Below are 23205 nucleotides of genomic sequence, written 5' to 3' on the forward strand. Positions count from 1 at the left end.
CTTTTTCTTTCATTCCAAGAGCACTGCACTACTTAACTCAGGCTTAGGGTGGTTTGGGTTGAGTGTGTAGATTTCAGGGCCTCAGGCATGAAAGTCTTTGCATGATGATTATACTGACTCCCAGTCAAAGAAGGTGTAACTGTCAGCAGATTGCCCACCTTCTCTGTGCCTTAGTTTGCTTGCCCGAAGAATGGGATCATAACATAGTGTTATGTGGAAATTTAATAAATGAATACACATAAAATTGGTTTTAAAAGACATGTGTACTAGATCCTAAGCACTAATTGTTATTATTAAATATCTTAGTAAACATAGGGCCAAGTTTTGGAAGGGGCAGAGGCGGACTCTGACACTAACAATACTTTTCACTATGTAAGTAATTCCCAAGAAGCTGGTGGCAAAGGAAATGTGTAATAATTGAGGTGGCACCTGGACAATCTTTAATTTCAGCATTATGTATTTGCATGGGAAACATGTAACATGTATAATTGGCATGTGAAATACATGGTTTCATGAATGCTGTTATGTAGGCTGAATTTCAGGTAAAATTCAATTTGAAGAAAAATATCACATACACTTTAGCACAGGAAATACCGATCTACATCCTTAAAATTAAGTCATTTTAAATTATTTTTTAATTTTTATTATCTTTATGTATTTAATAGAGACAGCCAGAAATTGAGAGGAAGCGGGGACTATAAAGAGGGAAAGAGACAGAGAGACTTTCCCCCAGCAGGTGGGGACTGGAGGCTTGAACCTGGGTCCTTGCGCACTGTAATGTGGATGTTCAACCAGATGCACCACCCAGCCCTATAAATAAGTCATTTTTATATGAACATCTGAACTTCAAGAATCCCACTATACTGCCTCCGAGACTGCTCACCTCAAAATTCAAGTTAAATGACCTCACTTTCTCCTTTGCTGCTAATTATACATCATTGTGTGTATCTGTGTATATGTATGTGTACATGTGTATATATGTATATATATTTTGCCTCTAGGATTATCACTGGGGTTTGGTGCTGGCACTACAGATCAACAGCTCTTGGTGGCCTTTTTTTTTTTTTTTCATTTTATCGGTTAGGACAGAGAGAAATTGAGAGAAGAGAGGAAGAGAGAGAGAGAGAGAGACCTACAAACCTGATTTGCCACTTGGGAAGCATCCCCTTGCAGGTGCAGAGTGGGGACTTGAACCCACATTCTTGCACAGGCCCTTGTGCTTAGTACTATGTGCACATAACCAGGTGAGACACTGTAGGCCTCGTACATTTTTCACTGGGTCACTTGCAAGAAAAAGTGGCTTCACCATGGGCTGCAAGTCTGTCTCTCTTCAAGTTCCATTCTAAATCCCACCCCTAGCAAGAGGTGGTTCAAAAGGTAAAGTACACAGTTTAAATGTGTAAGGCCCTGCAGGCAATCCCTAGCTCTGCTCCTGCTGGAGGGTGCTCTGGTTTCTCTTTTCTCCCTCACCTCTTTCTCCCCCTCACCTTCATCAAACAAACCAACCAACCTTTGGTGTAAAGGAATGACATTAAATCCCAACCCATTTCCTAGATATAAATGAATGTTTAAAAAGAAAGGAACATAAACTTACATGTATAGGAACTTTTGGGTTTGGGGGGAGTTGGCAGATGTCACTGGGGCTTCTTGCACACTTGATTTCACCACTCTAGGCAGACTTTTTCAGAGACAGGAGAGAGACAGAGTGGGAGAGAGAGAGATACCACAGCACTAGACTGTGACACTTCTGAGTGGTGGAGGAATATACCACAGCTCAAGCCTGGGCCACACACAGGACAAGGGAGATGTCCTAAGAAGTAAGTGATCTTTCCAGAGTGATCTTTCCAGACCCTGACAGAACTGTTGATGGTAACTGGTTTGTTTTTTTTTTTCTTATTATAGAACTAATGTGCTCATTTTGTAGCGTAACAGGAGAAGATTCAGATAAAAATAATAGAAACAAATGTCCTCTGTTAATATTATCCAGTAATCCACTGTTCTTTTGATATATCTGTGCATAAAATCTGTCACGTCAGTCTTTAGATCCAGTTTTATTCCATGTGTTTGAGAAATAATTGTCAGGTAGCACTATGTATGTTTAATACATATAGCAAATAAAGCAAAAGTATAATTTCTTTTCTTTCTTTTTTTTTTTTTTACATTGTATTTATTAATGAGAAATACAGGAGGAGGAGGAGAGAGAGAGAGAGAGAAAGAACCAGACGTCACTCTGGTACGCATGCTGCTGAGTGTTGAACTCGGGACCTCCTGCTTGAGAGTCCAATGTTTTATCCACTGCGCCACCTCCCAGACCACAGAAGTATATTTTCTAAAAAGAAAGAAAGAAATACACACACATACACATCACAAATGCTGGCAAAGGAAACAAAAATGTAAAACTCTATTTAAAAGGAACCACTGGTGATTGGAGTGAGGTGGTGGTGAATCTGGTAGAGCAAGTGCACAGGTTTAAGTCCCTACTTCCCACCTGCAAGGGGGAAAGCTTCACAAGCCGTGAAGCAGTGCTGCAGGTGTCTGTCTCTCTGTATCAACCAGGTGCGCCGCCGCCTAACCTCCCTATGGTTTTCATTATGCTGAAAAACGCAGAATGATCACTTTTAAATGAACAGTATCCCATGACTGTTTTTCCGAGATAATTAATTATCGCATATATCGTCTTGAATTTCTTAATTCTTCTTGTATATCAATATCTCATTTTATATATTCAATCCACTTAGTCAATTTTGATAAAATGAGAACTTAAAGAAATATTAAAGTAAAAATCAGACGTAGAAAACATTGGAAGTATTAAATGGATATCAGTTTTTGGTCCGGGTGGTGATGCACCTAGTTGTGTAAAAAGAGGGGGGTGGGTGCTTCACAGGTGATGGAGTAAGCAGGTCTGCAGATGTCTCTCTTTCTCTGTCCCTTTCCTCTACTAATTGCTTTGTCCTATCAAAAAAAAAAAAAAAGGGGGGGTTGGCCAACTGGAGTGGTGGATTCATCGCAGAGGCACTGAGCCCCATTGGTAACCTAGTGGCAAAAAAAAAAAAAAAAAGAACTTGAAAAAAAAAACATGAAAAATGGGTATAGTTTTGTTCTGAAATAAATTAAGACCTATTCACTTTAGTGAGCATCTCTTTGTGGCTTTACTAAAATGCAGATTCTAATTCATATGCACATAAGGGTCACAAAAGTCATGCAACTACAAATCAAGTAATGTCAAGAGTTTCAAGCAACAGTTTCAGTAAGAGAAAGGAAAAATTCCCAGAGACTTCGGAGGGGGGAGCATATGACATTGTTAGCTCTGTGATTCCAGACTTTGAGCATATGAAACTATGAGGAACAAGTTTATCTCATTTGAAACATAAATTTCATGGTATTTATTATAACAGCTACAATGAACTGATCTTGTTATCTATTTTTTTTAAAGGTGCGGAATGAAGATCAAATTGGCAAATATTGGTTAGAGATGAAAATGCCTTTTTAAAAACCATAAGGATGGAGATTGTAGCTCATATTTACTTATTTATTTATTATTGGATAGAGACAGAGAGAAATTGGTGGGGGAGGGGAGGTAAAAAGAGACAGAGAGAAACACCTGCAGCCTTGCAGGTGGGAACCAGGGACTTAAATCTGGGTCCTTGTGCACAACCACTGGCTCTTATTCGTTTGTTTGTTTTATCATTTTATTTATTTATTTTTGGTTATCATTGGACATTTACTGCTCCAGTCTGGCTTTTTCAGATAGAGACAGCAACAAAGATTAAGACACAGAGAGGACACCACAGCAGTGAAACTTCCCTCAATCTGTTGGGGACAGATTCAAACTTGGATCATGGCTGTGTGAGACACTAAGGGCACTGTTCAAGTATGCTATTTTGCTAGTCCCGTAGTTCACAGTTAACTGGTTCAAGCCATTAAAGACAATAAGTTAAAAGAGCTGACAGCAGAGTCCTAAAAATCACTCAAAGCTGATGAAAATGAATAGGAAATTGTGGCAACCCAAAAAAGTGAATTAAGGTTTCCTCTATCCTATTCTGCATAAAAGAAACAATAGCACTAGGCCACCTTTAAGTTCTTTTGCAGCTCTGTTTGTTGTTTTTTTTTGCATCTATCACTAAGCTATACTTTGACTAGTTATTGTGAGACTAAGAAGCAATAAGAAGAAGGTTTTGATACCTTTGGTGACAACAACAATAAGAATACTTGGTAATGTGTCTTTCAGGAGAGCACAAAACATTTGTATTGATATTATATGATTAATCCCAACACCTTCACTGTGAAGCAGAACAAGTATTATCATCATTTAAAGGATAAAGAAACCGACACACAGGAGAATTAAATGAAAGGGATTCTTTGGTGTAATATATTGCTTGAATGAGGCGGAATGCTTATCAGGAGAAAAATTAATGGCAATATAAAGAGCATAGAAATACTGGTGGGAGACACATCACATCCCCATACTATCCCTCCATTCCTTCTCTCTCTCATTTCTCTCTCATTTACTCCCTGTCTTTCTCCTCTAAATTGCCTTGCCTCTGCTTGTGAGAATAGATTTTGGTTACAGGATATATGAACTCTACGAAAGAGAAATAATTGACATGTTGGGTTACCAGAAAAAATAGGAATTTTTCTTCCTAGCTATTTCAAATGTTGGCTTTTTGGGGTAAATGGATAAAGAGAAGCTATGCTAGATGTTCTATCACTTTTGTAAAGCTGTCAGCTTTCTCCAGTCTTTAAGGAAAGGAGCAGTTATCACTGTAATTTTACTTATGGAAAGAAAACACAGAGCTGCCAAAGCTATGTGAGACTCACACCTCACTTTTTCTTTTTCTTTAGAAAAGGTCAATTCTTAATCTTCTTGACCCCTTTAAAAGAGGCATTGACAATGTGCTTCAAGAAAGTCTTAAAGCTTTGCTCTTTATGTTATAGTTATATTTTGGAGGTGTTTTTACTTAAAAGTTGAAATACAGCAAGACCCACTAGCAAATAGTGCATTAAAACATATCACTTCGTAACAATAATTTCCTATAGGCAGACTGCACCTTAAGAACAAATCATACTTAAAAATAAGGGTTTGTCTAATCTGACTTGAGTTATGTAATTTATATGTATTTGTCTATGTGTGTGTGTATATATATATATATTTATGTATGTAATATATATATATGTATATGTATATATATTCTTTGTTTGGAGAAAAATTGTCCAGAAGGAATTTTTATTCTTTCATTTGCCTTTGAAGCCATAACTATTTTTTCCCCACTATGCCACAATAACAATCCCAACTGATACACCAATAAATGATTGAAAATGGGTCTGACTACAGGAATTTGAGGCCCACAACACAGTGGTTTGAACGTTCTGCCAAAATTCCCTCTGTGATGGGTGATATCCAGCATGACTTGCAGACAGGTATTTCTCCAGAAGTAGTCTAGATTTTTCTCCCCTCTTGACTGGTAAATATCAAAGATCAACTAACAGCACCTACCAAAATAGTCTGTGGCAACATACCTGTGAGTTATTATTTTTGTGCCTTGCTTGTTGTACTTTCACATTAACTATGAAATAAGACTAGTTGTCATCATTTGGACGTATAAAAACTGAGCTGGAGAGACAGCTCAGTGTGTTAGAAAAACCACCTGGCATGCCTGAGGCCTTGATGGCTAAAGGTTCAATATCTGATGTCATCTTATGTCAGAACTGAGTAGCACTCTGATTCTCTCTTCCCTCTCAGTCTTTCATAACAATACATAAGCCTTTTAAAATGTGAAAGAAAATGAATACACAGAAAATTGAGTTGAATATTTTTCCCCCTGGAACATACTGAGAGGTCTCTCGACTAGATGGCCCAGGAAGGCAAGTTCAGCTTTAGTCTTTTAATCACTGCCTCTAACCAGGCTTTTAATAAATATTTGCTGATGTGCAAATGAAAGCACTTGTACCTACACTTTACTGGTAGGAAAGGAAAATTGGCAGTTACACAGTTTAATGATGCCTTACACACTCATTAACACCGGAGTAGTGAAGGGCATGGGTGGGTGGGTAGGTGAGGAGAGTTGAGGGAAAGGTGGGGGAAGGGATAGCTCTGCTCTTTTTGCTTTGATTGCTTTCTTTATTAGATTGAGGTTAAACCAGATATACAACCCACAGCAAAAAGTTTCCAGCAACCCTAATAATTATCAACAAATGCCAGCTAGGATTCTTACTGATACCACTATTATTTTAGAAGTGGATGCTGAGTTCAGAAGTCAAGAAAATAAAATCCACTTACAAATTGAATTATATATTCAATTTATCCAACCAGCTTGATGTCCTTAAAGGTTTTTCTTTTTACTTATAATCTGAATAGCAGACACACAAGAAAAGGTTTCCTATCACAGAAACTTCTGTCTAACTTACCTTTCCAGGTAAATCCAGGAAGAATAGTTCTCCACATAGCTCGGTTTCCTAGGCATTGCACTGAGTACAATGTAGCTTGGGTTACCCATAAATGTTACGAGCAATAATATTAGCTACAGTTTGCTGGGTGTTTTCTGTTTGACAGGCTTCACATTAAGTACTCTATTTTCATAATCACACATAGTCTCTCAACAATGTATTGCTGTTACTCCCATTTTCCACATGAGTGATATGGGGTTCAGAAAGATAAAATATTTGTCCTAGTGGTCATCACTGAGCTATCTCATTCTCAATAAAAATAGGCTCAGAGGGAATGGGGTGGTAGCGCAGTGGGTTAAGCACACGTGGCACAAAGCATAAGGATCCCCGCTCCCCACCTACCGGGGAGTCGCTTCACAGGCGGTGAAGCAGGTCTGCAGGTGTCTATCTTTCTCTCCCCCGTCTCTGTCTTCCCCATCCTCTCTCCATTTCTCTCTGTCCTAACAACAACTACATCAATAACAACAACAATAATAACTACAACAACAATAAAATGACAATAAGGGCAACAAAGGGGAAAATAAATAAATTTTAAAAATTTAAAAATAATAGGCTCAGAGAAAAAAAAGAAAAAAAATGGAGGGGGCATATCTAAAGCAGGATCAGAGAGTTTGAATTGTACTTTATACAACCAGCCATTTCTTTGCTAAGACATATTCTAAACAAAGAGCTGTGAGCAATACAGTGAAACTCTAAATTATCACAAACTCTTAAGCACTGGTGTCCAGGGTCTAAGCACAATGCAGGATTTCACAGCCTCACCATGGCCTGTACTATCTTTGATCTTGAGGATCTGAGAACCATCCTGTGCTAGCTGATTAGTATGGGCATCAGTCACTTGTTCCTTCTTGACTTCTTGGTTCATCTAGCTGATAGTCTAATAATCAAATTAATTGCTCTGAATCATAGCATTTTGGTTTTTCCCCTTTCAGTGTTGCCTTCTCATAGTTCCTGTATCACTTTTTCGCTTTTTTCCCTTAAATTAAACAACTCTTTTTAAAATTTTTATGAGTTATTAAAAAATTGATTTCCAAAATAATAAGATAACAGGTATAATTCCACACCATTCCCACTACCAGAGCTGTGTCCTCATTCCCTCCATTGGAAACTGCAGTAGTTCTCCCAAAGTCACAGATAGGAGTTGACTATTATTTCTATAACTATCTGTCTATATTTATAAATATTTGCCTAATTTTTTTTCTGTGTTCCTTCCATTTCATTTTAAATTATACCTACACCATTACTTCTAAATGTCCTCTGTTTTTTCTCTTCTCTGGGTCCTGATGGAATTGAAGTTCAAGACCCTCTGGTCATCTTTCCCTAACATTTCTCCTCTCTGGGAGTATGGGCCCTAATTATTTATGGGGAACAGAAGATGAAACAATTTTTTAAGGTTGAATTGAATTTTTGCTTTTTTTTCCCCTAATTTTTATTAGACAGGGCAGAGAAAAATTGAGGGAGGGTGGGGTGATAGAGTGAGGGAGAGAAAGACACCTGCAGACCTGCTTCACCCTTCATGAAGCATATCCCCTGCAGGTGGGGATCAAGGGCTCCAACTGGGGTCCTTATACTTAATAATACGTTCGTTTAACCAGGTGCACCACCGCCCAGCCCCTGAACTGGATTTTTGGAATCATGCAAAATCACTGAGATCTAACCCAGATGGGAAAGATGTATACATCACTCTAAAGACTTATTCCAGGGCAGATCTCAAAGTGGATTTTTAAAGATGTTCAGAATGAGTAATCTTTACAGGTTTTGCATGAAACCACAGAGCTATGGTTTGGATGCTTAAGTTACAACGGGGATGATAATCAATGAGATTTTCTCCTGATCTCTAAACAGATCTTACCAGGATACTTCAGTCTCTCCTCTTGGTGAATCTTGAGTGATATGCATTTATTGAGCATATTTACCAAGTGGCAGTGAGTCAGTCATTCAATATAGTATTGTGTTTCCTCACAACACTGCTGTTCAGTTAGATTGTTTCATTTTGCAGACAAGGAAAAAAAAACTCATAAGCATGTGCCATACACCATATTCTTCATAAGTAAGATTAGTATTTAAATCCAAATCTTGCTTAGAATACTTCCTTCCCATCATTCACAACGACTTCAGCCATGATCTTTCTAATGTCCTCTCTAGAAAGAATATTTATAGATAATACAATTTACCTCACTTCTAAATCAATCAAATGGGAACCATGTGTCATAACCTTTTCTCATGAAGAAAATAAATTTTTTAAACTCAGAAACTGAAGTTCCCTTATTTTACAAATATTTACTACCTATATTTAATGTTTTTTGCTCTTCTAAGAAATAATAAGTAATAATGTGATTTATTTGAGGTAAAGTTTTAAGATTGTTTAAAATCCCTTACATTCAGAGAACAGTTCCTGAATCACAGATTGTATATTATTCCCTAGTCTCATTAGAGTGCTCAAGGAGAAAGTCATTCTTATATCTACTAGCTAGTAGAGTATCTGCCAATAGAATTTATAGTGCAAGAGTGACCATTAACTTCTACTTCTTTAAAACACATTTTCTCTTAGAGACCTTGACAGTTTAGACATAGGGCAAAAGCTTCATTTATTGACTCTAGTTGAAGAAGATAAAAGGAGTATTTTCCAAAAGAAATACTAATAAAATTGAGGCTTAATCTTATAAGCCTTCCAGGAAAATAATAGTAATACCATATATATGCCAGCTAAATGTATTTTTTCTTAACATTAAGTATTATATCATTCTGAATGCCCAAAGCTATTAACAAAAACATCCTTATATCTTATAAAATCTAATCTGACATTATCTAAGGCAATATTTTCTAACTTATGGTTGCAACTTTCAGGCACATTGCTAAATCAAGTATGTGGGTCATGAACAACGCTTTCAACAAAAGGAAATAAAAATGAAATAGATTTTAAAAGAAAGAATATAATACACTGTGCCAGCCTGCTTTGCATATGTTAAAGTTCAGTGTTATGCAATGAATATAAACCCCATATTCATTGCTAGTTCTATCTACATTTAATGGAGCAAAGAGTAGTATCTCATACATAATGGCAATAAATAAACACGTGTTATTAAATGAAAGGGGGCATATATTTGTTAACAGTTATAATGGATCAAAATGTAAAATATACTTCTTAGTATAAAAACAGGATAAACATTTTAGAAAATATTGTGTGTATATACACATATATACATAGAGTACATATATATATGAACATATCATACATAATTACCTGACATACCTATATAATGTCTTACGCTAGAGTCCAAAAGTCCAAGTCTGAGATTCTGAGATAGGCAACTTATACAAGTAATATATTGAGAGGACTTTCAGAAGGTATCTGTGAGACCTAGGTGGGGAAGGATGAGGGGAGAAGCTGTCATGAGCAAAATAAAGAAGTGAGAGGGAAAAGGAGGAGGAAGAGGAGGAGGAGGAGGAGGAGGAGGAGGAGGAGGAGGAGGAGAAGGAGAAGGAGAAGGAGAAGGAGAAGGAGAAGGAGAAGAAGAAGAAGAAGAAGAAGAAGAAGAAGAAGAAGAAGAAGAAGAAGAAGAGAGAAAAAAGGAAGACTGCTAAACTGTGGTTTCAGAATGTAACCTCTCAGGGGCTAGGTGGTGGTGTACCCCACTGAGCACACATGTTACAATGTGCAAGAACCCAGGTTTGAACACCCCACTCCCCACCTGCAGGGGAAAAGCTTTGCAAGTGATGAAGCAGTGCTGCAGGTATCTCTCTGTCTCTCTCTCTCTCTTTATCTCCCTCTCTCCTCTTGATTTCTGGCTGTCTCTCTCCAATAAATAAATAAAGATAATTTTTTTTTTAATTTAAGAATTTAACCTCTCAACTTTTTTCTGGTGATGTCAGCTTCTACCAGCCAGGGGAAGAAGTCAGACTCTTCCCATTCTAAAAACTGATAATTGCTCATTCATTTATTTAACAAAAAAGAAAATTACTAAGCAAGTATTTCATGCAAGAATTGATACTAAGACTTGTAATATACATTATGATTTCAGATTAGTAATTCAAAACCTAATATCATTTTGTGAATATTTAGAATACATGTGATAGATTTCTTTGTTAGGAAAAGAAATCATTTCTATCACAAATCAGATACCTTGGATGATCCTGAACTTTCTTTCCTTACTTCCTTTTCCTAGCTCTTCACAATGAAGTCAGCATGTGTATTTGAAATGAAATGGCATAAAGATATATATGGCTTGATTAACAGCCACGAGGGATATTTGAATATACCAGTACTCTTTTAAGAGATGGAAAATGTGCTACAACTCAAACATTTGCAACTGTAAGGATAGTTCTGCTCTTGATATGGAAATGAAAATTTGTGTTTCTGAAGAAAAAATTTTCAAAATCTTAGCAAATTAAACAAGCAAACCAATTTCTATCTCCTGCTGGCTTCTACATATTTTCCTAATTTTCAATGACATTTTAAATATTTGGATGACTAAAGTACTATGCTGCTCAACCTAATTTTGTGATTTGTGGACATCTATTAAATTGAAGAGCAAGGGAAAATTACTATTTACTCTCATTCATCTACTACCCTCACTTCACTATTATATTTTTCAGAATACCTCAAGAATTTCCACTTGGTCAATCAAAACACAGAAAAGAGATTTAATCACAGCACTCACCTTTTTCAATATTCTAACATGCTGTCACTCACTTATAGTCTAGAAGCAGCATACTTTTGAATTGTATTACCTACTATATGTCATGCACTGGATTTAAATCCCATATGGCTCCTTGTCTCATAAATTGACCTAATCCAGACCAAAGCCAATTTGCCTTCCATTTTTCCATCTCTACTGCTACTCCCACTTCTAACCTCTCTAGTCTCAACATAGACAGAAAGAGAGATTTCATGTGGATTACATGTTTATAAAATTCTCATTTGACATTTAAAATATAAACATGTCTGAGGGAATCTCCCCTTTAAATGGTGCACTTCAATACCTCACATATACTATTTGAATGACTAACAGTCAGGTCAAAGTTAATATAGTTAAGATAAAACTATTGATTTTTTTCTGCCAAATTTACTTCTTCCCATTTCAGACAATAGTATCACAATAGTATCCAGATTCAGTTCAAAACAAAATTGCAATCTTAGAATTCCTCCCCAGTTTTCACACTTACACCATGCATGGTAAACTCTATTGACACCACCTCCAAATCATCTCAACCACTTCTAGCATGTCAAATGCTACAACTTTAATCCCTACCACTCATTTGCAAAGGGGAGGGGAACCAAAATTTCAATTTTTTAAAAAACTTTTTTTTCTCTATTGGGGGATTAATAGTTTACAGTCAACAGTAAAATACAGTATTTTGTACATGTGTAACATTTCTCAGTTTTCCACATAACAATTCAACCCCCTCTAGATCCTCCTCTGCCATCATGTTCCAGGACCTGAACACCCCAGAGTCTTTTACGTTGCCGCAACGCACCAAACCCGGTCCAAGTTCTGCTTTGTGTTCTCCCTTCTATTCTTATTTCTCCACTTCTGTCTATGAGTAAGATCATTCCATATTCATCCTTTTCTTTCTGACTTGTCTCCTTTAATGTGATTCCTTCAAGCTTCATCCAAGATGAGGTGAAGAAATTGAAATCACCATTTTCAGTAGCTGAATAGTATTCCATTGTGTATATAGACCACAACTTACTCAACCACTCATCTGTTGTTGGACACCTGGGTAAATAATTTTTTGTTGTTAATAGTATGTTACAAGATTGTAAGAATGCAATATAGAGTTCCACATCATACCTACTACCAAAGTTCCATATCCCCCTCCCTCCTTCCAAAGATAACCACCATAGTTCTCATAAATCTTACAGTTTGCTTGCTTCTGTTTTGCTTGTATACACATAGGCAAGTTCATGTAGATAATATGTCTAGATTCCACTCATGAGTGAAACCATCTGGTTTTGTCTTTCTCTTCACTAATTTTGATAAGCACAATCACCTATAGTTCCATCCATTTTGTCCCAAAATACATAATATCATTTTTTTTTATCACAGAGTAGTTAATATTCCAGTCATTTCGGCTGCTTCCACTCTTTGGCTATTGTGTATAATGCAACTATGAACATAGGGATGTATATGTCATTTTATTTTTCCTTCTTCTCTCTCAGGATTCTGATGGAATTGAGGTTTAAGTCTCTGTAGTCATCTTCGCCTAACATTTCTCCTTTTCTGGGCTTATGGAGCAAAAGTCTTTTCAGGGTTCAGCAGTTGGAAGTTATGGCTTCTGTAATTGCTTCACCACTGTACATGGATGTTAGCAGGTTGATCTATACCCCCACCCTGTTTTTATCTTTCCCTAATGGGCTAAGGCTTTGGAGAGGTGAGGTTCCAGGACACATTAGTGAGAGGATCTGCCTAGAGAGTACAGGATGGAATCATAGTAGCATCTGCGACTTGGTGGCTGAAATACAACAAGATATAAAACAGGACAAAATGTTTAATAAGCATGACACAAAAAGAAGGAATAGAGCATATGAGAACAGAGATTTTTAGAATAGAAAGAACCTAGGATGTCTACTTTACATATATTCCTAAAGGTCCATGACTTTAGTAATTTTTGTTTGAACTTGATAACTAACATGGAGGTGGAATTCATTTCAGGGCCAGTCTTCCTCGAGTAGCGGGGAAGGATGACCCATCCTTCCTTTGCAAAGTGAGGAAGTCCCTAACATTACTACTTTATAGTAAGGGCAAGGTCCTAGAGAGGCCCTCAAAAGACTTATGATGACATTCCCATTGGAAGTGACCATTACTGGTGAAGAGAGGGATCTACTAGAGGTCATGGACCATTGTATTTATGTGGGACTTGAAGGATTCTCTCACTAGGGCCCCAGGTGATGGGGTGGCCTGGCAGTGACCAAAGAGGCCATCATTAAGTAAGCCATTCTTGTCCTTTTCCAGCTTTTATAGTCCCTTCTTTCTTTGACAAGCTTGGACTTTCTCCCAGCTGTTAAACTGTTAAAGCACTGTCACTTGTATCCAAACTGATTATTATGTCTATGGGTCTGGTCTCAAGTTTGGGAGGAAATACACCTAGCATTTTAGTGGTATCTAAGTTCATCTCGAGTTTTACTGCATTTACTTGTTTGATGATTCTAATTGTCATAGTGAAAATAATTATCCTTTAGTTGATATATATAGTATCTCTTGGCCAATTGGATATAGTGTTTCTTCTAAAGATTATCAAGGAGTGACAATAATCTTGTCAGATTAGGAGATACATCTGACTTACTTTTTTTGTGCAACAAGTTGAATTATGATTTAGGAAAATGAAGTAGGGGTTAGGAGAGGAGGGTATGTAGGCCTAAGTAATAAATATTTGATTAGAAAATTCATGGTGCCTTCTTTAGGCTGTTGTACTAGACTACTGAGTTTATTAGGTCTAAATCTAATCACAGAGGACTATTAAGCACTTACACTTTGAGGTATATAATTGCCCCTACTTATGGACATGTGTATACATGTACCCAGTCCCCTAGGCCCTAGCCTATATCTAGGATCTGTGACTTTGGGTTTTTTTATTTTGTCTTGTTTTTTAATGTTCTTTTTTTATTATTTAGTAATGATTGACAAGATTGTAGGATAAGAGGAGTATAATATATGGATCCCATCCCCTGCATTGGAAGATTCCTTATTCTTTACCCCTCTTGGAGTATGAACCCAAGATCATTATTGGGTGCAGAAGGTGGGTGTTCTGGCTTTTGTAATTGTGTCTTCACTGGATATGGGCACTGGCAGGTTAGAATTTGTAACTTCGTTAGAGAGTGCACATCTGAAATGGAACTAGGCAATCCCATGTGTTAGGAAAGGTTTTACCAGATTACTGCAGTTGGAAGGCTGGCATCTCTGGATACAATCTAAAGCAAAATGGCAGTGGCAGCATAACATGATATAGTAGCACCAGTTGCATTGATTGAGTGGAGGTCAGCAGAGGCAATATAACAGAGTAGGGGATCAAGAGGAGAGGTTCAAGAAATACAAGCAAAGTTTCAGTGGTTCCAGAAGACTGGGGTTGAGGTATGATTTTATACAGAATATAGTTAAGTGGATATAATCATCTATACATATTTATGAATCTGCTGTGTGGAAATCATACATATTCATGAAGAGGAGGAATGAGCATGTTATATAGAGAAACTTGCAATGATCATATTCCAATATGGAGAAAATGGTGGGAAACCATATACCATAAGTCCAAAGGTTTCTCTGCATAGCCTCCTCTGACCAGCCCTGCCTGACCTAGGGTTTAGGGTCTTTTATCAGTAAGGTTCTAGCCTGGTCTCGTCAAAGCCAAATATAGCACTATAATTACAAATCTCAGACCAGATTGGCTTTCCTTAATCACAGAGACCTCATCAGTTTAATTAGGAAAAAAAGGGGTGCAAAGTTGTAAAAAAAAAAAGAAAAAGTTTGGACCATCTGAAGACATTGTTCTAAGAGAGTTTGCTTGACCTCTTCCATTGGTACAACCTGAAAGCCCCAAAAAGTTAACACCTAAGAATAGAACTCAGTCAGTATGTATATGGAAGGAAGCAGATATGTAGCCTCTGGATGTATTCTGGGATGATTCTGAGATAAATTCCAGATGGTTTCACAAAGGGCTCCACCCAGGAGGAAATATATATTTGCTAACCTTAGCAGTAATCCATTCACAACAAACCCTTTATTGCTTTTTGTTTGTTTGTTTGCTCTCCATTTCCTCTCTGGAACTTCCTGAAGGGACCTCCCACATACATTACCAGTATCTTAGTCATTATATCAGGATCTGTTTTGAAAAGCACAAACTAAAGCACATGCCAACTTATTTTCTTTTTTTAATTTATTTATAAAATGGATTGACAAGGCCATAGCATAAGAGGAGTACGAGTCTACACAATTCCCGCCACCGGAACTCCATATCCAATCTCCTCCCTTGATAGCTTTCCTGTTTTCTATTCTTGGGATTTTGCAGTTGCCTTGCCTTTGACTTAGAAATCTTTTTGCTCGAGCCTTCCCACAGGATCCATCTTGTTGATAAACTGGAACCTGAATTTTTCATTATCAAAGAGACAACCTTAACCTCAGGCCCAAGTAGTTTCCACCAGATACTGTATCACCACTTTATCTTCTTCATAGTACCAGTCCCTATTCAAAATGTATCTTAGTTATCTTGTTTATCATTTCATGAGTTTATTGCTATCTCACTTCTCCCCTCTTCATGCTCAGCATACAACCCTCCTACTTGCCCTCCTTCCCCAACACACACACGCACACGCGCACACACACACACACACAATGCAGACATTGTAAAAATTCTTTTAAAGACACTCTCTTCCCCTCATTCCTAAGCCCCTAAAAAAAGCACATTTAGGGGTAGCAATCAATATTTACAGACTGGTTGATTGAAGGTGTGGCTTCTCATACTGAAATACTGTACTTCTTTTCTGGTTACTCAATATTATTCCAAGGATTCTGTGTTTTATACTCTCAATAAGCATGAAATACAACATGTCTTGCAAGAACAAAATTTGACCACAAGTAAATGTGTGTGTGTTGAATGTATAAAATCACTTACTTTTCAATAATTAAAATTTTTATTTTCATATTAAACAAACACATTTATGTTTTAACATGGTTCATTCTCCTGGGTTTTTATGATAAAATAAGTATTCAGTGTTCTTTGCTTTAGGGATACTTTGAAAAGAGAGTCTGAAAGCCTTCCTCTAAGGGGCCCATATTCTAATTGGAAAAAGTCAAGAAACCCTGATGGGACTGGATGGCTACACAAACTGTCCCTATTTTTTTCTAAGCCTTTCTCCTATTCTCAGGTGCATTAAAGCCACTACCCATAGTTCCCCATTTTCTGGCCCAGTTTTCCCCAAACTGAGTTCCCCAGAACTATTAATTTAAGTTCTCTAGAGATTAAAGAAGATCTATACTCAAATAAAGATTGTAGAACACCGGACTGAGATGCATTTGAGTCTAATATACTCTAATATACTCCTGTACATTCTCTTACATCCAGGAAAAGGACCTGAATATAGTCTTCCACCAAATTTATTGGACCTAGAATTTTTTTTTTTTAAATATTTATTTTATTTATTCCCTTTTGTTGCCCTTGTTGTTTTATTGTTGTAGTTATTATTGTTGTTGTCGTTGTTGGATAGGACAGAGAGAAATGGAGAGAGGAGGGGAAGACAGAGAGGGAGGAGAGAAAGACAGACACCTGCAGACCTGCTTCACCGCCTGTGAAGCGACTCCCCTGCAGGTGGGGAGCCGGGGTTCGAACCGGGATCCTTATGCCGGTCCTTGTGCTTTGCGCCACCGGCGCTTAGCCCGCTGCGCTACAGGGCCCGACTCCCTGGACCTAGAATTTTTTTTAAATAGATTTCTTGAAGAAAACATTGTGGGGCCAAGCAGTGCGGTGCACCTGGTTCAGCACACAAATTACAATACACAAGGACGCAGGTTCAAGCCCCTGGTCCCTGACTTCAGGCGCAAATCTTTGTGAGTGATAAAGCTAGGGCTGCAGGTGTCTCTTCTCTATCTCCCCCTCCCCTCTCAGTTTCTCTCTATAAATATTCAGTAATAAATAAATGTACATTAAAAAATAAAAGCATAAAGAAAAGAGAACACATTGGGAAACACGACTGAACAATGCAGAAGAGGGCGGCGTTTCAAATCCTGAGTACATTTCCAGGTGAGGCATGCAAAGGTCTTCCGTAAGGGTCTATATAAATATAAAGTAAAGGAATGATTATTTCCTTTAATCCTCAAAATAATCCTTTGTGATAGAAATTATAATTTTCAATTTATAAAGGAAATATTGAAAATAAATATAATCTGACCCAGAGTCTGTAATGAGTAAATAGCAGACTTGGAATTTGAAGCCATGTTGGTCTGCTTCCAGGGTCTGTTTTCCTACGTAGCACAGATTTAAAAAAAAAAAAAAAAGCTAGAAGAAGCTTCTGCTGAAATTAAAAAATAGTATTTCCAGATTTCATCCTCAAAAATTGATAACTTGGAAAAAGAGGGCAAAGAGATAAAAATAATTTTTTAAATGGTTGGTTATTTCACTTGATATAGTTATTTTTGGTAAACTTCTTCTTCTTCTCCTCCTCCTCCTCCTCCTCCTCCTCCTCCTCCTTCTTTTTCTTCCTTTTTTTTGCCTCCAGGGTTATCATTCGACACTACGAATCCATTGTTCCTGGAGGCCATTTTTTTCCTTTTGTTGTCCTTGTTGTAATTTATCATTGTTGTTATTGTTGTTATTGCTGTCATTGTTGTTGGATAAGACAAAGAGAAATTGAGAGAGGAAGGGAAGACAGAAGGGGAGAGAAAGACACTGACAGACCTGTTTCACCTCTTATGAAGCGACCCCCCCCTGCAGGTGGGGAGCAGGGGGGTGGGGGGGTTAAAATCAGGATCCTTACACTGGTTCTTGTGCTTCACGTAACGTGCGCTTAACTCACTGTGCTACTAGCTGGCCCACCGTGGTAAAATAGTTCTTTTCTGTTCTTCCTAAAAATAATTGTTTTAATCAATATCATGGATCTAAAAAATAACATAAATTTCTAGTTGAGTTTATTTTTTATAATCAGTTTTCACATGGCTTCAATATATTACGAATTGACATTCTTTCTGTGAGGGAACTGAAGAGAAGGATCATATAGATTTCTGAAGAAGATGGGAAAATATCAACTTAAAATTCAACATTTAGCATAATAGTGTATGTCTTTTTTATTGACCTGGAAAAACATCTTATAAAAGATATTGAATGTGTATGGGTAACACTGCAGCTATCACAGGCATTTTTATGTTAATACTTTAAAATCTGTAAATAATTTTTTTTAATTTATAAAAAGGAAACATTGTCTAAACAATAGGATAAAAGGGGTACAACTTCACACAATTCCCACCACCAGAACTCCGTATCTCACCCCCTCCCCTGATAGCTTTCCTATTCTTTAACCCTCTGGGAGTATGGACCCAAGGTCATTGTGGGATACAGAAGGTGGAAGGTCTGGCTTCTGTAATTGCTTCCCGGCTGAACATGGGTGTTGACAGGTCGATCCATAACTCTCAGCCTGTCTCTCTCTTTCCTTAGTGGGAAAGGCTTTGGGGAAGCAGAGCTCCAGGACACACTGGTGGGGTTTTCTGTCCAGGGAAGTCTGGTCACATCCTGCTAGCATCTAGAACCTGGTGGTTGAAAAGAGAGTTAAGATTCAAAGCCAAACAGATTGTTGACCAATCATGAACCTAATGGCTGGAATAGTGCAGATGAAGAGTTGGGGGGTACTTCATTTTGTAGATAGCTAGCAGGCATATTTTAGTTATATTCCAAAGGGCCTGTGGCTATACTAGTTGTTTTTTTTTGTTTGTTTGTTTTTGTTTGTTTTCCTGTGAGCCTGAAATCTGATATGCAGGTGGATCCAAGTTATTGTCTGGGTACATGATGTCATGGCTGCAAAAAGGACCAGATAGCTGGATCAGGGAAGAGAGTAGCTACCAAAAATGGGAAAGGTATATAAATATTGTTGACTGTAAACCCCATTGGTTTGATGTGATCTGGGACCCATATTCAGCTTAGGAGTCTATGCGACCTCTGCATCCCTGTAGATCTGAGCTCACCTTCTGTGGTCATGAGTAGGAATAGTCCAAGCTGCCCCAGTATCGACCGATCTTCCTCAGGTGTAGCATAGAGTATGTCATCCAGCCTCCCTTTGGAGGACGGAACATTCTCTATCATTGTTGATCCAAGATGAGGGCAAGGTCCTATGGGGACCCCACAAGGGGGTCTATTTTGTTGTTCCTTATAGAGATGACCAGTAACAATGGAGAGAGGGATTTATTTGAGGTCTAGGCCCATCATTTCTGTTTGGGAATCTCAGCACTGCCAGACTAGGGCCCCAGCTGATGGAGTGGCCTGATAGTGACTAAAGAGTCATCATTAAAGTATGCCAGTCTCTTGCCCTTATTCAGCATTTGCAGTACTTACTTTGATACGGTTAGCTTTGGAGTGACTGAGGGAAGTGTAATAGGAGGTCGGTGAGGAGGGTATCTAAGTCTAAGTAGACACTATTTCATTAGGAACTTGATACTGACTCATAGCAGACTATTGTGTACTTTCGCTTTCAGGTATATATTTTGCCCTAATTTATGGATACATTTGAACATATGCTCTATCTCACGGAAATCATTTTTTAACTATTTTTTTTATAAAAAGGAAACAATGACAAAACCATAGGATAAGAGGGGTACAACTCCACAGAGTTCCCACCATCAGAACTCCCTACCACATCCCCTCTCCTGATAGCTTTCCTATTCCTTATCCCTCTAGGAGTATGGACCCAAGGTCATTGTGGATGCAGAAAGTGGAAGGTCTGGCTTCTGTAATTGTAAACTCCATCGATTTGATGTGATCTGGGGCCCATATTCAGCTTAGGAGCCTATGTGACCTCTGCATTCCAGGGCACATGGGGTCCTAGTCAGTGAATCATAGGATTCCCCCACAGATACTACGGATCAAGACCTCTAATGGAACCCTCTGTTTGCCATCACCAGTCCCTTTCATAATTGGGCCCTTTGGAATATAGCTAAAATAGATTTACTAGCTTTTTGCAAAATGGAGCCACCCAATCTTCACCTGCAATATTCTTGCCTTTAAGTTCATGATTAGTCAACAATTTGTTCTGCTTTATATCTTAACTCTTTTTCAGCCACCAGATTCCAGATGCTACCATGAAGCCAACCTGACTTCCCTGGGTAGACCATCCTACCATGTGTCCTGGAGCCCCACCACCCCACAGCTCTAACCCACAAGGGAAAGAGAGAGACAGGCTAGGAGTATGGATCAACCTGTCAATGCCCATATTCAGCGGGAAAGCAATTACAGAAGCTAGACCTTCCACCTTCTGCACCCCATAGTGATCCTGGGCCCATACTCCCAGAGGGATAAAGAATAAGAAGGCTTTCAAGGAAGGGGGTGGGATAGGGAATTCTGGTGGTGGGAATTGTGTGGAATTGTACCCATCTCATCCTATGGTCTTGTTAATATTTCCATTTTGTAAATCTAAAAAATTAAAGCACAGTTTTTTTTTAAATCTTCACATGTTCTTTATTTTATTCATTTTATTAAACATGCAGGTAAAATAAGAAATCACTGAGAATTTGGTAACCCTACTGAGAAAAACTTAGGAAATTTAAAAGGAGGAAGGAAGGGAGGGAGGGAGAAAGGAAAAGAATGAAGGAAGGAAGTTAGTTTTCTTATGGTCAGTCACTTAAATAGTGCAAAATCATTTTTACATGTGTTTGGCTTATATCCTTCCACTCATATTTTTGCACCAGGAGATCATGATGTAGGTAGCCCCAGGTTCCTATTTTCATAAATGAGAGTATGTCTATGAGCTGAAATACTTGTAACTTCTATCCTTCAATATTAGACCTGTACCATGACAATTCCCAATTTGGAGTAGATACTCCAGAATTATCTGTTTCTGTGCATACATGAACATATATAAATATACATGTGGATCTATATGTATAATCCATAAACTGTACAAATATACACATAGGGCTTAAGAAAAGCTGTGTAGTTTTAAAAGTTTTTCACAACATGTATTAACTATCCCTTTCCATATAAGTATATGTTAATTATCATCATTCTTTATAGCTACTACCCAGTATGCCATGATATGAATATCCTCTATTCCATGCAATTATTATCTCTATGCTGAATATTTGAACTATTTCATTTTTCTCCTGCCATAAAGAACACAGCAGAACATTCTAGCAGGTGACTTTCTGGTCATATCTATGATCACATGTCTCCTGGATAGACTGAGATGTAATTTAATTTTAATATGCTGCCAATTATCCTCCAATGCCACAGTGACAATAGACTAACCCAGTGTAAGGACAAAAAAAAATGTGGGAGTCGGGTGGTAGAACAGCAGGTTAAGTGCACATGGTGCAAAGCACAAGGACCATAAGGATCCTGGTTTGAGCCCCCGGCTCCCCACCTGTAAGGTAGTCCTTTCACATGTGGTGAAGCAGGTCTGCAGGTATCTATCTTTCCCTCCCCCTCTCTGTCTTCCCTTCCTCTCTCCATTACTCTCTGACCTGTATAATAACATCAACAATAATAACTACAACAACAATGAAAAACAAGGGCAACAAAAGGGAAAATAAATAAATATAATTTTTTTTTTTAAAATGTTATCTCTTCCTTAATTTTAATCATTCTTTTCTGTTCTAGATTTTTCCATAACTTCTGTTCTCTTTTCATCCTGGCAACCATGTGTGGGTTTGGTCACAGTCCCTTTTCTCCAGCCAACATGCTTGAAGAAATCCTCTAGTATCACTTGTCCGTCTTACCAACAAAACCAATCAATTTAATTGCTATTCCTATGGATACAGACTAATGTACTGTTGAGCAACTTAAATATTTATATAAGAGAAGAATACTTGCTTTGGACTAGTTGTATTTCTTTTTTTCTTTTTTATAATTTTTATTTATAAAAAGGAAACACTGACAAGAACCATAGGATAAGAGGGGTACAGCTCTACACAATTCCCACCGAACTCCATATCCCACTCCCTCCCCTGATATCTTTCCTATTCTTTAACCCTCTGGGAGTATGGACCCAGGGTCATTATGGTGGAAGGTCTGGCTACCGTAATTGCTTCCCTGCTGAACATGGCTGTTGACAGGTTGATCCATACTCTCTGCCTGTCTCTCTCTTTCCCTAGTGAGGCGGGGCTCTGGGGATTCAGAGGTCCAGGACACATTGGTGGGGTGGTCTGTCAAGAGAAGTCCAGTTGGTATCACAGTAGCATCTGGAACCTGGTGGCTGAAAGAAGAGTTAATATATAAAGCCAAACAAATTGTTGACTAATCATGAACCTAAGTGCTGGAAAAGTTCATATGATGAGTTGGGGGGGTCTCCGTTTTGTAGATAGTTAGGAGGCCTATTTTAGGTATATTCCAAAGGGCCTGTGACTATACTAGTGTTTTTTTTTTTTTTTTTGTTTTTTTTTTGAGCCTGATATCTGACATGCAGGTGGACCAAAGTTATTGTCTGGGTACATGATGTCATGGCTGCAAAAAGGACCAGAAAGCTGGATCAGGGAAGAGAGTAGCTCCCAAATATGGGAAAGGTGTATAAATATTGTTGATTGTAAACCCCACAGATTTGATGTGATCTGGGGCCCATATTTAGCTTAGGAGTCTATGTGACCTCTGTATCCCTGTAGATATGAGCTCACATTCTGTGGTCATGAGTAGGAACATTCCATGCTGCCCCAATATCGACCCATCTTCCTCAGGTGTAGCATAGAGTATATTGTCTGGCCTCCTTTCAGAGAGTGGAACATTCTCTACCATGGTTGATCCTTGCCATGAGGGCAAGGTCCTATGGGTGCCCACGGAGGGGTCTATTATGTTGTTCCTGATAGAGATGCCCAGTAACAATGGAAAGAGGGATTTATTTGAGGTTTAGGCCCATCTTGTCTGTTTGGGAATCTCTAGGACCCCAGCTCATGGGGTGGCCTGATAGTGACTAAATAGTCATTGTTAAAGTATGCCAGCTTCTTGTCCTTATTCAGCTTTTGTAGTCCTTACTTAGATAAAGTTAGCTTTGGAGTCGAGGGAAGTGTAATAGGAGGTAGGTGAGGAGGGTATCTAAGTCTAAGTAGACACTATTTCATTAGGAACTTTATGGTGTCA

The 23205-nt window shown here is 38.1% G+C and overlaps 1 long non-coding RNA gene across 2 annotated transcripts in view; it reads left to right on the forward strand.

The window, feature by feature from the left end:
* Nucleotides 1-20452, forward strand: part of LOC132541434 (uncharacterized) — a 403780-nt gene extending 383328 nt beyond the window's left edge. The window contains exon 3 of one of the 2 annotated variants that reach the window (XR_009552638.1): nt 20198-20452. This is a non-coding gene — a long non-coding RNA (uncharacterized LOC132541434). Of the gene's footprint in view, nt 1-10610; nt 11740-20197 lie in introns of those variants that run through there. The other variant, XR_009552639.1, reaches the window with a different exon arrangement.
* Nucleotides 20453-23205: the final 2753 nt, after the last annotated feature.

The sequence above is a fragment of the Erinaceus europaeus genome, chromosome 11, assembly GCF_950295315.1.
Source record: "Erinaceus europaeus chromosome 11, mEriEur2.1, whole genome shotgun sequence".
Classification (NCBI taxonomy): Eukaryota; Metazoa; Chordata; class Mammalia; order Eulipotyphla; family Erinaceidae; genus Erinaceus; species Erinaceus europaeus.